This window comes from Stenella coeruleoalba (assembly GCF_951394435.1).
Source record: "Stenella coeruleoalba genome assembly, chromosome: 3".
NCBI classification, from domain to species: Eukaryota; Metazoa; Chordata; class Mammalia; order Artiodactyla; family Delphinidae; genus Stenella; species Stenella coeruleoalba.
The window spans coordinates 66748628-66765600 of record NC_137148.1 but is presented as its reverse complement, the minus strand read 5'-3'; the positions used below and the strand labels follow the sequence as shown (position 1 = coordinate 66765600).

At 35.8% G+C, this 16973-nt stretch overlaps 1 protein-coding gene across 2 annotated transcripts in view; it reads left to right on the top strand.

The window, feature by feature from the left end:
- Window positions 1-16973, top strand: part of EDIL3 (EGF like repeats and discoidin domains 3) — a 423483-nt gene that overhangs the window by 174802 nt on the left and 231708 nt on the right. The window lies entirely within an intron of this gene.

Genomic DNA, 16973 nt, shown 5'->3' with positions numbered 1-16973 from the left:
ACATTTTCTAGCAGGTTTAGTTGTATGTATGTTTACAAAGAACGGAAACATCTGCCTTTCTTTCCCTTGGATCATACCCCTGATAAAAGGAGAAAAATGGATTATAAGCTAATTATTTAGCTTCTCTCACCACAAGACACAAGTGGTATATATTTGGGAATTAGTATTCATATCACAGATTATTTCTTTGAGATATAATACACAATAAATTAATTCTTTTCATTACCCAAACAAATATATTCTATTAAAATGTTACAAAACACCCAGCTTTACTGTGCTCCATGCCTAAGTGCCTTATGCTTGATAAATAATTATCTTAGGCTTTCCTGTGAAGATGAATTTTAGTGGAAATCATATCAACTGGAAGATCTGTCACTCAGTTTTTACCCATATAAGACAATTTTTCCAGTTTCTTTCCCATTATGCCAGTACTTTCCAAGGAAGATTTTTTCTTACTATCAAAATCTACATAATCAGTAATGCCTGTCTGCTGCTAACATTGGCCTGATATGGACTTAAAAATTTTATTTTTGTTTCTTTTAAAATGAGTTTCAGTTTCATTAGAGTAATTATATGACTAATCACTTCAGTTTTATTAAGACAAGTATAATGTTTCACAAAACTATGTAATAACTTTAATTATTTGGATATGTCATATGAAAATATACTCCTACTTCTAAATTTGAAATCTCATCAATTAAAATATGTAATAATTTAAGATGATATACCTATTCTTCTTTATGTATATTATGACTCTGATTTTGAAACTTGTGATTTTTTGTTTTTAGAGCTGGGAAGAAAGTTTGCTATATTTTCTTCAGTTACTCAAATACTAATTAATTTTTATGTCTGGTTTGTTTTATTGAAAATGAACATGCTTCATTGTTTATGTGTGCTGAAGATCTTTACATAGAATCATGCTTAATCCCTGAGAAATTTTGAACTCATTAGATAGGTTGATTAATTAATATTCTGCCATTTTTTCAGAATGATTTTACAGAGGCATCTTTAAATTCCGATATAAATTATACAACACTTATAATTCATATTCTAAATAAACTCATTCAAGAAAACTAATCCCTGGATGTAATCCTGATTGTAATCACCCCAGTTCCCCTAGGTTTTCAAGCTTCTTGGGGAATTGTACCAATATACTATTAGAAATCCCAACTCTATAGACTTGGGAAGGGCTTGTTTTCCTTAGTCATTAGATACTATTTGCTTTAGTTGCTCTCAGCTTGGCTATCAGCCCTTGCTCACTTCATAGTTGGTCACAGGATAAGTTTCCAGGGCTCCTCCATATGCTGCTGCTAATGGAGCCCTCAGTTGAGCTGAGGCATGATAGGAGGAAGCTAGCATTTCCTTTTACTGTGCACCACTAAAGCCTCTTCAATCCCACTGACAGAAAAGCTTCCCGTTGCAAAAATTTTACTGGAGATTTGAGGCTCCCTGGAAGAAATAAAAAGGGCACAACAGCAGCAACCAAAAATAGAGAAAAAGAAAATAGCCTCCCTCTTGCTCTGAAATCTGTCGCCTTGTTCAATTCTCCCATTGCAAATCTCATGCTTCCAGGTAATGGCAAAGACCTATTTAAGTATAAGAGAACAAGTTCATTAGAAAGTATTGCCAGGCAAAACACCCTACTTACCTAAGAGGTGTTCATTTTGGGCTGGATCACATTTTGGGGCCTATTGTCTTCCTCTTTTTGTGATGTTTGAACTTTCAATATATGTAGTATAAGGATTTTCCATCTCTTTCCAAAAGTGGTTAGAAAGAGTGAGGATGATTGTTCTTCTGGCTACATGATTGTTCTTCTGGCTACATGTGACAAAGGAAAAAAAATTAAAGCAGTCAAATTAAGATGAAGTTGGGGTGAGGTCTGTGTCTAAAGGGGTTGCACACTCTTGGCATAGACATGTAGGATAGAGGTGAGCTATGAATTTGGCTCTGAACGTCTTCCTTAACTTTATATGTTTTCAACAGGTAAAAGATCCTAACACACTGGACTATCTCATCACTACCCACTGAACAGAGACTTCTTCAGAAGCAAAATCAATTCAAGTTGCAATTTGCTCTTTACACAGAGGTCTGAGTCTCTCCATCAAGTAGGGATCCTATTGGGAATTAAACAGTCTGGAAATCTTACAACCAGGCAATCTCATTCCATCTCAGAAACCGTAATGTCTTGGTGACTCCTAAAACTGGAAGCCTTCTGGTTAGTGATCTTCACTAGTCCATGTTCTCATACAGCTCTGCTTACTCTGGTCACATCCAAATTTCTTCTGCTCACCTTATTCTGGAAATTGAAGAGCCCCATTCCACGGCACACAAATTCCATGACATGCTGGGCATCTTCCCAGAAATGTCCTTTGTCTTAACACAATGTTTCCAAAAGTATGGTACTTACTGCTGGTTGTCATTGGATGAGCTTGGTGGGCAAACAAGACATTAATAACCCTGAATGACACAGCGTTACATAGAATGTTACTTTCGTGCTAATTCTCTTTTACTTGTTCTGATCAAGTCAAGAATGACTCAGTATGTTGGTAATCTTTAACAGGTCTCTAACATTTTGTAAATGTATATTCAAAATGTGCGTATGCCTTTATGATGTGACTTAACTCAGTACTACCTGTTTTTTTCAGATCCAGAACTGATTTAGTTCTTAAACTACACCTTTTCTTTGATCTACACCTTTTCTTTGATCTCCGACCTCCAATCCCTGTGTTACTCCAGCCTTCTCTTTCACCTCCTTAGAGCCTGATCACCCTCCTTTTACTAGTAAAGACCACAAGTTCCATCATCAAAACCACTCTCTTGCACGCATTTTCATTTCCTTTGCCTTGCCATTCCTGAGCCGCATACAACTAGAAAGCTCCTAACTTTGGATTAAGGGTATCATCATCATCCTCTTCTAAGCACAGCAGAAGAAATGTCATGTCATGCAGAGAATGGTGCCATTACAGTTTCCTAGTCTTCAGCATCAACTGAACAACAGTACTACCTACAGAGCCTCTGATTGCCTCCTCAGATACCTCCTAAGCCCCACAAGTTGCTATTTAAAATTCTTCTGCTATGTTTCCTATCACACTACCTCCCACTATCTTTTTTCTAAATTTTTTGAAGGATAGTTGATTTACAATCAACTTATGTTAATTTCTGCTGTACAGTGACTCAGTTATCCTATTCTTTTTTATTATGGTTTATCCCAGGATATTGAATATAATTCCCTGTGCTATACAGTAGGACCTTGTTGTTTATCCATCCTATATATAATAGTTTGCATCTGCTAATCCAAAACTCTCAATACTTCCCTCAGCCACCCCTATCCCCATTGGCAACCACAAATCTGTTCTCTATGTCTGTGAGTCTGTTTCTCTTTCATAGATATGTTCATTTGTATTATATTTTAGATTCTGCATATAAGTGTTAACATATGGTATTTGCCTTTCTTTTTCTGACTTGCTTTGCTTAGTATGATAATCTCTAGGTGCATTCATGTTGCTGCAAGTGGCATTATTTCATTCTTTTTAATGGCTGAGTAATATTCTATAGTGTGTATATGTATATATATGTGTGTGTGTATATATATATATATATATATATATATATATATATATATATATATATCGCATCCACTTTATCCATTCATCTGTTAATAGACGTTTAGGTTGTTTCCACGTCTTGGCAATTGTGAATAGTGCTGCTATGAAGTTAGAGGTGCATGTATCTTTTTGAATTTATAGTTTTGTCTGGGTATATGCCCAGGAGTGTAATTGCTGGATCATATAGCAACTCTAGTTTTAGTTTTTTGAGGAACCTCCATACTGTTTTCCCTAGTGGCTGCAGGTTGTATCTTTTCTACTATTGAGGCAGACATACACTTTGTAGAGGAAATAGAAATCATCCCTTGGTAACTCCATCAAGTAGCTAATCCTACACATTCAGTTTGTGTGCATCTGATTAGTCATTCTTTGCTTAAAACTCTTAACTTCCCATTATCTTCAGGATAAAGTATAAATCCCTTATTTGACTTGTGAGGTTTGTCATAATTAGGCTCTGCTAATCCATCTGACTTTTTCTCCTACCAGTTTCCCTCTTGCACTTCAGGCTCTAATGACACTGTATTTGTTTCAGTTCTACAAATTAGTCATGCTTTTTTTTTTTTTTTTTTTTTTTTTTACTTTGAGTATTCGTACATGATAAAGCCCTCCTCTGCCTGGAGGGCTATAACCTACCTTCCTTATCAGCCTATTCCTATTCATCCTATGGATCTCAGCTTTAAATGTTCATTATTCTAAGATATCACACCTGAGTTTCCGATATTGAATTAGTATTCCTCCTACATTCTCCCAGAGCTTTCTGTACTTGCCATACATTAGCACCTAAGTCATCATATTGAAGTTTTCTAGTTACGCGTCTGTAATCTTCTTTGGCATACAGGATTCTTGTGGCCATTGGCTGTTTTTGATATTGTTCACTATACCCAGTGTCTGGCACAGGGCAGCTGCCTAATAAGTTTCTGATGACTGAATGATGTTATAAATTTAAATTGTTCATAAGAATAAACTAGATTTGTCACTCATGAAGACCAAAACTATTCTTGGTCTCAAGTTCAGAGATGCTCCTTGGATCCTGGATAACATGAATCCTCACAGTAACTAAAGCAGGGTGGTTTTTTGTTTTTTTTTTTCCCAAAAGTTTTTTTCGTTTGTTCATTTTGTTTGGTTTTTATGTAGGTCAGTGGGATTACAGCAAAAATAATCCTATAAAAGCACTTTTTTGTTTGTCAGAATGATCCTATGTACATGGATAATGGCCTTTTTGGCATAATGCAGGGCTAAATCCAGCTTTGATCAGTATTTAATAAGTTTAATATTGTTTCCTGACGAAAACTTGGAAAACTTAGCCACTTAAATGCAATATTCAGTCAGCAAAAATATTCTGAGTACATCATTGACAGACACTTGGGTTATATAAGTGAAGAAAACAAAGTTCTGTCTTCATGGAGATTATATTTTAGCAAGGGGGCTTTCTGACAATAAGCAAAAACCAAAAAGATAGATGATAGATAGGTAGATAGATAGGGAGATAGATAGATAAAAATAAATAGGTTATATTAGAAGGTGGTAAATGCTTTTGAGAAAACTAGATCACAGTAAGGGAGAAATAGGAATATTGGGGGTAAAGGTACTGTTTGCAATTTTGAGTAGAAAACAAGTAACATCATTTTGAGCAAAGGTTTGATAGAGGTGAAGGAGTTAGCAGAAGAATTTCTTAGGTTGAGGGAACAGCCGGTGCGAAGTTCCTAAAGTGGAAGCCTGACTGGCGTGTTCAATACAGCAACAGGGGCCGTATAGACACAAATTATTTCATTGTTTTGTACTGTAATATCAATATATCGTTTGTTATGAGTATTTATCTGTGTTCCCTGGCTTTATAGCCACTCAGTGATATCTTGAAGATAGAACCAATAGCATTTCCTAATGAGATAGATGCAGGGTAAAGGCATATACACCTTTTATGCTCCAATGGGCAACATAGGCAGAGTTCGGAAGGACCTCCTCTTAGGGAAGTTGAGAGGCCTGATGAGCACAAGTGTCTGAATCAAAGACTGCACTTTTTAGCCCAGAGGTGCACTAGGGTAGCTTCTGTGTAAAGAGCTGATAGTCTCAAGATTTCATAGCACATAGATCAAGGAAAATTTGGAACCCCCGTCTCAAGTTCAATGACATAAAGCATGGTCAAAATTATTTTATTCAGAAAAAATATTAAAACAGTATAATGACATTCCTACTACAGTTATGAGGGTGAGCCTGAGTCCACATCTAAAACGTATTTAATCTTGAACAATATGGTTATCCTTGAATACTCAAATTAGAGACATTTTTGCTGCTTGCCAATCTTCATTAGAATTCAACATGCGTTTCCTATCAAAGTTCCATAGTATCTTGTACAATGATGTGAAGACATTGTTTAGCTGCTTCTTTGGAAATTACCATGTCTGTACATTTACAACTGATTTTTTTGAAGCACTAAATAAACAATCATAAATCTCTTCATTGTTTGTTACCTACTTCAATCAGACTCCTAAATTATTTTAAAAGGCTTTTTGCAGGAAAAATTACGCTAAAAGCCATACCACATTGACCAAGTAGCAGCTACACATTCTTGTCACTTCTAGTAAATTGTTGGTTGCTCTGAAAATCTTTTATATTTGATATGCTGACCTTAAAGAATGACCTACTGTATTTAAATTTCAGACCTACTATATTTAAATAGCATGTTGGTAATAACTTCTTGAATTAATTATTTAAGGTATTCATTCATTGACTAATTCATTTACTGCATATAATTTCTCTGTACTATGGTATTTCATCTAACAGAAATTGTGTTGGAAATAAGAAAGTGCAACAGGCAGAAATAACCTGAGGCATTTTATACTGAAGATGTGAACCTCAGCTTTTTCTATCCAGATGGTGACATCCTGATCATTTTAATCAGCATACTTTATTTGGATCATGAAAACACTATAAATATTAAATCACAGTGCAGTCAAACATGGGTTATTGCCACTTTTTTTAATGGTTATATGGCCATATGCTATGTAGTATTGAGTACAATGTCAGAGTCCAAAGACAGTGCTATTAAAGTGTAGTTTTTAATTTTTTATTATTTTGATAAAGCTGAGAAGGGCTTAAACATCTAATAACTTTTGTGAAGGAAACCTTACCATTTTATGAACTATAGTCAGATTTTAACAAAATTCACCACAAAATTGTCAGCAGGAATGATTTCTTTTATAGGGAATACAGTGATTGCCATAGCTCTCTATCTAAAAATTGCCCATCTATGTTCATGTGATTAATGTAACATGGAACTTACAAATTTAAATGCATAATGATGGAAAAGTGGAAATAAAGATTTTTATAATAATGCAGATCTGTACTGCATACATTTAATACTCTTGCTCATGGGTTAGAAAGTGAATTGTGTTTAATAGCTCAACATATTTAATTGGGTTTGCAATGATAATAAATTGTTATGCACATTTTTAAGTGGATTTCCAGAGTTAATATTTCTCAAATATTAACTGCCTGCTACATTTTCATGTCTACTAGGAAGCAAACACAAGAACTTTACATAAAAGTGTGATGTTATTATTTTTAAATGGCTTCTGTTTTTTTTTTACCCACACAGTGCTTATCCCTATGGGCAAATCTTTTTTTTTTAATTTAATATCTTTATTGGAGTATAATTGCTTTACAGTGTTGTATTAGTTGCTGATGTATAACAAAGTGAATCAGCTGTATGTATACATATATCCCCATATCCCCACCCTCTTGCATCTCCCTCCCACCCTCCCTATCCCACCCCTCTAGGTGGTCACAAAGCACCGAGCTGATCTCCCTGTGCTATGCGACTGCTTCCCACTAGCTATCTATTTTACATTTGGTAGTGTACATATGTCCCTGCCACTCTCTCACTTTGTCCCAGCTTACCCTTCCCCCTCCCCGTGTCCTCAAGTCCATTCTCTACGTCTGTGTCTTTATTCCTGCCCTGCCCCTAGGTTCATCAGAACCTTTTTTTTTTTTTAATTCCATATGTATGTGTTAGCATACGGTATTTGTTTTTCTCTTTCTGACTTACTTCACTCTGTATGCCTATGGGCAAATCTTTATAGAGGTTTTTCTCAACCTAATACCATAGCAGTATTAACTGGGTTCTCTTGTCAGAATGATCTTATGGGAACCAGTTTTAGAAGTGTAGTTAAACAAAAGGATTTCTAGGGTTAGTGAAATGACAGTACAACACTGAGAGTAGCAGCAGAGAGATCATGGAAAATCAAAAACAGCCAAAGGCCTTTAGGTAAATCGGAAAACATGTATATTTTCTAGCATGTATTTTTCCTGCCTTTCTTCATTTTCATATCACTCTTTTAGTTCTCCATGTTTTTTCTTTTTCTCTTGTGGATTCTAAAAGGAATTGAGATTGCTAAATTTTTTTTTACTCCTATAGACCAAATAAGCCTTATTTTGGAAACAACAAAAAGTATTGGCAGTTTATCCAACTTGACTTTTCCTGTAGTTATATGAAAATGACTCCCTAGATAAGCAAAAGGATCGACCAGAATGTCCTCTTGGTATAGAATAATGTCACTTAAATCCCTAACATACTTTGCCAGTATATTCAGTCCATAGAGTTGTGAACATTTTTCATCCATCCACCAAGTATTTGTTGTGTGCTAAATGGTATATAAAACACTGAGTGGGTTATAAAAGAAGTGTAAAACAGAAATCTCATGTTTTTGGAACCTTAAAATCTACTCAGAATTTTAAAACGTATACATGTTAAATAGTTTATTAATAATGTAAAGCAATATGTTAAGTGCCATAATCATTTCACTTGATTTCCTGCTAATATTTTTCCTACCTCTCCAGTTGCTTTCTCTGAACATTGCATTTTCTATCCAGCCATTAAGTCATGGCATATCTTGGGTCTTGGTCCTCGATTCTCCATATTATGTCTAGTTTTTCCATAGGTGGCTATATCCATACCCATCAATTTCCACCTATACTGGGGACACTAACATTTATATCTCTAGGCCATACTCTTTTCTGCCTTCTTGATACCTCCTGTTGAATAACAGATCCAAAAGTTGACTCATGATCTTCCCTTCCAATCTAGACACTCTTCCAGTACTTCTGTCTTAGGGGATGGCACACACCATTGAGATGTGAAATCTAGAAACACAAAAGTCATCCCTGACCCTCCTTTCTCAAATCTGTCTATTTCTTTCCATATCCCCCAGCCCACCACTCTAATCCAGGCTTCCCATCATGCTTCACCAGGACTAGAGTGAAGACTCCTAACTGGTCTGCCTTCATCTATGCTGATACTTTCCTAAGTATTGTCCATATAGCACACAGATTATCTTTAAAATTGAAATTCCAATCATATTATCCTATTGCTTAAACATGTCAATGTATCCCCATAAAGCCCTTTCTCTTTCCTTTTTTTTTTTTAAACATGATATTTGACAGCCTGCCTGATCTGGTCCCTATCTATCTCTGTCTTTGCTCTGCCCACTCCAGCTATACTGGACTCCTTGAAGACCCTTCCAAAGACCTATGAATGGAAAACTCATCTCCTTCTTTACTTTAGCTCTTACTTGGATTTTAGTTCCTAGCTTATGTGTAACTTCCTCAGGAAACCTCCTATTAATAGGTTCTCAGGATACTGTATACCTTTCCTTCATGACTCATTAAAAAATTCCATTTCTAATGTGATTTTTTTGGTTGGTGTCAGTTCTTCCACTTGATTGAAGTTATATGAGAGCAGAAAGAGTATCTGTTTTGCTCACCATTATAACCCTAGTACCTAGCACTGTGTCTGGAACACAGTATGAGCTCTAAATATGAACTGAATAATTCTGTGAATGAAAGGATGAATGAAGGAATGAATGAAACAATGGCTATAATAGAGAGTAATAGAAAAAATTTGTTGAAGAGAATAAGAATAAATGATAGGGAAAAATTAATGGAGATTATGAAACTTGGGGAGGTCTTGGAAGGAAGGAGAGATTTGGAAGAGACAGTAAGGTGAAAAAAGGCATTCTGAGCTGGGGAACCATATAAGCAGAATATTAGGAATAGATATTATCTTCTTTAGGTGATAAGATGGTAACTTAATCAGGTAAAGAATTCTGGTTCATTTTTATAAACAGTGGAGTTAACATTGATTATCCAAGATTAGTCTAAACTTATGGACTTCAGAATTCCAGGCAGTAGGAGACCATCCCAATAATACAGTTTATCTAGTACATCATTCCATTAGGAGAATTAAAAAGGTTATGACTTTGCAAAAAAGCTGCTTTCTCAGAATAGGATATTTCAATTGATCTTTAAAAAAAAAATACAGAAAGTGTTTTTCCAATCAGTGACCACTTGGTCTTATTCTGGAGAATTATTTGGAAAAGTTTGGTGTTAATGACTACAACCACAGTGCTTTCAACTCAGGTCAGGATGATAAACCCCTTCGTGTGTTTTCTTCATTTTAAAATTCTTCCTGAGTTTGATACATGCATAGCGGGATAGTAGGAACTATGATGCTATTACCTAGCTTCCCTATGAGACCCCTATCTTCCATTTGACATGGATTCAATATGATTAAAAGTGAAAATGGAAAATAAGTTAATTATTGCTGTTCTGCATCTATTTCATTGCTCTCTTGTTTTTAATTCTTCATTTGTGTTGGTGACCTTTTCTGTGTTTGGGCAAGCATCCGCTAAGCTTTTATCCAGTGATTAAGAAGCATTCATTACACACTCTGTTTGACATGGTCATTACTTAATGCTCACTTAACAAAATTCTACAAGACCAAATTATCACAGTGGGTGAAGGAACAGATGGCCAGCTGGCCGGAATCCATGCCTGCTTCGTTTCATGCCTTCTCAAGTCTGCTACAAAGAAGCCACATGCGAGACCTAAAGAGGCTGTCCAAACAGTAACTTGCCTGTCCAGCTGTGCTTCAATATTCTCAGCTGTGCAGTCTGGGTAGGTGCTCTTCCCATCTGAGTGTAGCTGGATCCCTGAGCTACAGGGATCTCACTGCCTCATGGTTAAGATGGCAGTCACAGAGGGCAGATTCCAAAAGTAAAAATAGAAATCCTTCCCCCTCCTCCTGTCATTGCCTTCAAAATCAAAACCACTTTGCTAAATTTCAAAAGAAAGAGCTGTAGTTTTGGGGAAAGAGTGCATCTACTTTTAATACCTATTTATAATTAAAAGATTATCTACAATCTGATATTTTACAAATTGCCACAGCCTTCAGCAAACAAAATTGAGCTTGGCTCCAGGCTTAAAATTGGATTGTTGCAACCTGCTAGCTGTGGATAAGAAAGGGCTACAAATGAAAATGCAACCAACCTCTAAACTTTAGGTTTTTGTTATAGACTATGAAATGTAGTTTAGATTATATGCTGTTATTCTAATTAACAAAATTAATACTACTTTTCAGTCAATCATCATATATTTATGAAGCAACATCAGAGTATCTAGCACTTTATCAGCATATATGGGGATAAAACAAAATACAAGGAGTAGGGGTTCCTGTGCACGAGTGTTTATAATCTCGTCAGGGAGACAAAAGAGACCCATAAAATAATTAGAGAAGGAAGCAGTATACAGTGAGATGCTAATCATGCAGTACAGTCGGCAAGTTCAGTAGAAGCCTGAAAAAGGTGAAGAGCTGTCAGAGGAAGATTGATGAATATGGAAATTTTGTAGGTGCTTAGAGACACCATGTGAAACAGTGAGATTGCTTGATGCTCCTGAAACCTGGGCTCAGATATTTGCTTATAACAGAAACACATTGGTCTCTTCTCTGTCTTTACTCCATGCCCCATCCTACTGACATGTAGAAGAGGAAACAAACCAAGGTCGCTAATGGCAAACTTGAATGATATCTTACCACTTTGCACCACCTGCTGATGTGTATTCTGGAGCTTGAATTGTATTTTGCAATGCATGGAATGTGAGTTCTAACAGATGCACTTTTCAAACAGGTGATTTGCTGAGTTCTGTTTGGAAACAGCTCCCTGATTTTAAAGGGCTTTTTAAGGAATTAGAAATTCTTATGATTTATTGGCAATAACGAGAGCTGGCTTATTACAATCACTAGAAGCAGAGATTTTTTCCCCCTAGATTAATCAAAAATTATTGAATGCCCTTTTTTTTCAATTAGATTGGATTGCATTTATGGTTTCTAAAGTTTCATAGGAATTTTCACAAGGAAGTCCCTCCTCTTACTCTAGTGGCTATCTGAAAAAAAGGAAAACATGACATTGATTATCATGATGGTCCATACTTTAGATATCCATGTTTCCTATAGATTTTAGAAATGTTGATCCTATTGGCCCAAGATTTCAAGGTGCACTTGGGTCTTCTGTTACTAACTTCAACAGTAATAATTAATTTTATACAGCATTCAGTAGTTTATAAAAGGCTTCTATAGAATTAGTGTCCTTTATTATAGAAAGGAAATCAAAGGGCAACATTATCTTTTGTCTTGTGTTCAGCACATATTGTTCTGTTAATGAGTATATCACATAATCAATCACAAATCAAATATTATTGGCTAGGTAAAAGATGTCCCAAAACAGACAGCATGTTTTGAAGGACTAAAAAAAATGTATATGCATTGTGACTACAGACGAGACAGATTTCTGTTTGAGTAATAAAACATTCTGAGCTGCCGTGGTGGTTTAGGAAGCTTATTTTGCCATCAGTGCAGGATGAATGGACAGAGGAAGAAATGTAAGATGGAGCTATAGTAATAGTTATCACTTTGTAAATGATAGATCCTCTTGCTATATTTTGTTAATAATTTTTAAAAGTCATACTAATATTTAATAAGATATGTATTTATTGGGAAAAGAGGACATATCAACTATTGTCACTCAAATGATTACATGTGTTTATAGAAATAATGTGTATAATGGCTTTCCTCAGAGCGTTGGCTGACTACGTAAAAAATGTACTACCATTGGCAAGCCCAACTCTAAACTAGAGTAAATGGCTAAAGATCAACCCCAAGAAATCTTAATTCTTTCTTGAGTATTTTCTTCAGTCGTGCAGTGAAAGGTCCTCCTTGATGGCACCTAAATAGCCACTTCTGCACTCTTCCTAGGCACTGCTCCAAACTTAACTGCTCTCCTGCTCTCCAAAATCATCAAATTTTTTACCACTCTGTGTGATGAGAGCCAAGTGAAATTAGTTTTAGCTAAGGTGTTAATTGTTGATAAATATGAGTGCTTTGTCAGCCCACTCTAACAATAGACGAGGGCTCTGGTTTCCTTAGTCAGCTTCGTTGCTACAAGAAACAACTACTTAGGGACTACAGTGGATTGAAGAGTACCTGTCCAAAATTCCTGTCTACCAGGAATCTCAGACTGTGACCTTATTTGGAAATAGGGTCTGTATTAGTTTGCTGGGACTGCCAAAACAAAATACCACAGCCTGGGTAGCTTAAACAATAGAATGCATTTCCTCACAGTTGTCATAGTGCAAGATCAAGGTGACAGCAGGTTTGGTTTCTCCTGAGGCCTTTCTCCTTGGATTGTCGATAGCTACCCTCTTACTTTGTCCTCACATGGCCTTTCCTCTGGTATTGGAACATCACTGATATCTCTTTTGTGTGTCCAAATTTCCTCTTCTTGTAAGGGAGATTGGATTGGGTTAGGGACCATATTATGGCCTCCTGTCACCTTAATTGCCTCTTTAAAGTCTGTATCTCCAAATATAGTCACATTTTGAGATACTGGAGGTTAGGGCTTCAACATATGAATTTTGGGGGGACACAATTCAGTCCATCACAAGGGCTTTGCAGATGTAAGTAATTAAGGATCTTGAGATGAAATTATTCTGGACTAGGGTGGGCCCTGAATCCAATGACTGGTATACTTATAAGAAGAGGAGAAAACACAGAGAAACACAGGAAAGAAGTCATGTGAGTGTGGAGGCAGGGATTGGAGTTATGCTGATACAATCCAAGGAGCGCCAAGAGCCACCAGAAGCTGGAAGGGATAAGGAAGGGTTTAGCCCTAGCATCTTCAGAGGGAGTTTGGCCCTGCCAACACACCTTGATTTCAGACTTCTAGCCTACAGAACTGTGAGCGAATAAATTTTTATTGTTTGAAGCCACCAGGTTTGTGGCATTTTGTTAAAGCAGCCCTGGGAAACTAACACAGGAACCCTAAACACCTTTGTAGCCACTAGTCATCTCAGTGCCTTCCTCTAGACAGTTATATATGAAGAGAGTCCAGTACTAATTCTCGAGGAGAAAGTTTTTCAATAGGTATTAAAAAAAAATCTCTCTTTAGCCTCAGATTTCAGTTTTTATAATGTATTCAAATATTTTATATTTAAGGAACAATTTGTTAAATTTGCTGATTCTCCCCTTAAATGGAGTGTTTTAGGTTTATTTATAGTTTACCTCTCTATACATATACAAAATACCCAGAAAATATTGACAGTTTTTTCCCCAAATGGCTGAATTTACGTTTAAAAAGGAGTAGAAAAGAGGAAGAGGAGCAACTAGTGTTAGAAATGGTTTGAAAGCTTCAATCATGTGAACATTCCCAGACTAACTCATTTTTCAACTAGTTTAAAATAGAGTGGCAATGGCTCCAAATGGCAACTGCCAAAATGTTCAAACCTTATTAAATATAAAAGCAGCACTATGATAGAATTTTAACATGTTTTTTTGTTTTGTTTTGTTTTGCGGTACGCGCGCCTCTCACTGTTGTGGCCTCTACCGTTGCGGAGCACAGGCTCCGGACGCGCAGGCTCAGCGGCCATGGCTCACGGGCCCAGCCGCTCCGCGGCATGTGGGATCTTCCCAGACCGGGGCACGAACCCGTGTCCCCTGCCTCGGCAGGTGGACTCTCAACCACTGCGCCACCAGGGAAGCCCTAACATGTTTTTAAGACGAGAGTTTGGAGTGAACTTTTGGGTCATAACTATTCCTATTTGCTTGCATTGCTAAAATAACTAGTGAAACTAAGCTCTTGCAATGGTCTTACTGGCATTTCCTTATTACATAATCTAAAATGTACATTTACTTTTAATATCTAAGTGCCAATGTTTTGAGAGTGTAATTTATAAAATTGACCAGGTCTGTGTAGACATTGTCACAGGAGAGTGTTAACCTGTTTACTTTCTAATAATCTGCTTACACACCATGAGGAATTCATGATCTGGGGCATAGTCTCTAAATGTGTGAAAAGCTAACCATGTTACACATATAGAAATCACTTCAACTCTCTACTGTTGGAATTGTGAGAAGGTAGATGCAGAAAAGCAGCAAACCATATACAGATCTATTGCTTTTGTGAGCAATTAATCTTGTTGACATATTTATATGAACTTGCATTAAAATGCCTGAAAAGCATGCTGTTGACTTCAGTTGTTCATTAATATTGATCATATGCTGTCCCCATTGTGTTAGGTGCTACTTAAAGATTACCTACAAAAGTATTACAGCGTTATCGATTTTAAAACTCTCTGAAGCCTCTGGTATCTTGCAAGTCCGCTTATACTTTCATTAAGAATGACATTACCAAGTGTTGTCTAATCAGATAATTTCGACCTTTATGACTACTATTCAGAACTGAAGCTCGTAACCACCATTGTGTATACTTCTTCTGTACATCTGTAATACAAAAAGAAGCAGACTTTTGAAATGGAAATGAATTGAGATGGCCCTCGTTTTTACAAGCTCTGAGTGGTTCAGTAACACTACTTTGATTTCAAATTTTGCTCTGCTGTTAAATTGTTTTCAAAGTGATGTATAAGTTATAGATTAGCACTGACGTGTTACAAAAAATATATGAGGTGTCCTAAATATTCCGAAGTTGGCAGCAAACGTTAAGAATGTGGCCATATTACAAACATTTGTTAATATGTTAATATGTTAATATGTTAATATGTTAATAAGGAAATTCTAGAATTAAATTTTCAGGAACCATTACATAAATAAAAAAATGTTAATACTGAGCATAGTATATTTGCAGTGAAAGATAACCATTAAAATTACGTTTAAAAAATGAGATACATAAACTGGATCACTAAGTATTTTCTTTTGTTGTTAGCTTCCTCATCCAGCTGCTGACAATTCCATTCAAAACATTTATCACAAATTACTAGCAGAACTCAGCACATAATAGATGCCTAATGAATAGATGTTATTTAAGCTTAACTGGAAAAAACAAGTTAACAACACCTCTATGTTGAGAAAGGTCAGGGTCAGTTTCTTTCTTATTCTCACAGTACAAGCAATGGTATATGCCATAGGTGATGGTTATTATTTTTCAGTGTGCCAAGACATTAAAATAATACCTACTTACTTTCAGTAGCAAAATAGAGAAGATTATTTGATGGGGGAAAACTTAAAAACAGACAAGAGTTTCCTAGGATGTCTAATTCTCAGATGACCAGCTCACTTATCATCTGGGGAAAGAAACCTGGAAACTCTTGATACATATTTTAATTGTCATTATTTAGCATCAAACATAAAATTTTTTGGCTACCAAGAAAATTTTGTGAGTTGAGAACTTGGGCTACATTTGTTATCTTATCTTTATGCACTAAGTTATATTCTCATTATTTCTTTTTGCTAATGTTTTAAGTGAATGTCTTTATACAGGAATTATTAAATTAGGAGACTAAAACACTATTAATCAGATTATATGATGTTAAATTTTTCTTAATTATATATTTGCCAAAGAATTAGGATACAGGTATAATCATTAGGCAAAAGTTTACATTCCAATGATCTGTTATTTACAGTTATAATAATATTACAAATGTAATACTCTAGAAGCTTAAACTGCATTAGAGACAAAAAATATTGGAAACTAATTATGAATTTAAAGGACTTGAACCTTAAAAGGTGTAGAAAAGTTACAGAAAGTATCCTAATTAATTACCAATTGAAATGCCAAAAGATATTTATAGCTTATAAACCTTGTAAGATTTAATGGGGTCTCCGCAGAAGATATAAATGGTTATCACTCATTAGTCCCATATCGTTGTTTATTAAAAATTTATCAGAAACCTTCTGTGTGCTGACCATGACTCTTACCACAGAGAATTAAGGGTCTAATGGAGAAAAGTATCATGTAACCAGTCATTTCAACACTCTACCGGGAGTTCTCCAAAAGAATGTATACAAGGCATATAACATCAGTTTCATGGTATAATTATTAGGGATGAAAAAGAAAAAAATCTGTATGTTGGGCAGGGTCAACTTCTCATCTTCACAGTATAAGCAACGGTATACACATACCAAATATATTATTGCAAAATAATAGGCGGAAATGCATTTGACAGTTGATTTCAAACATAGCTGAAGTGGAGTACTGTTAGCATAGCAGAGCCTTTCTATATTCATAATATCTAACACGCTGACCC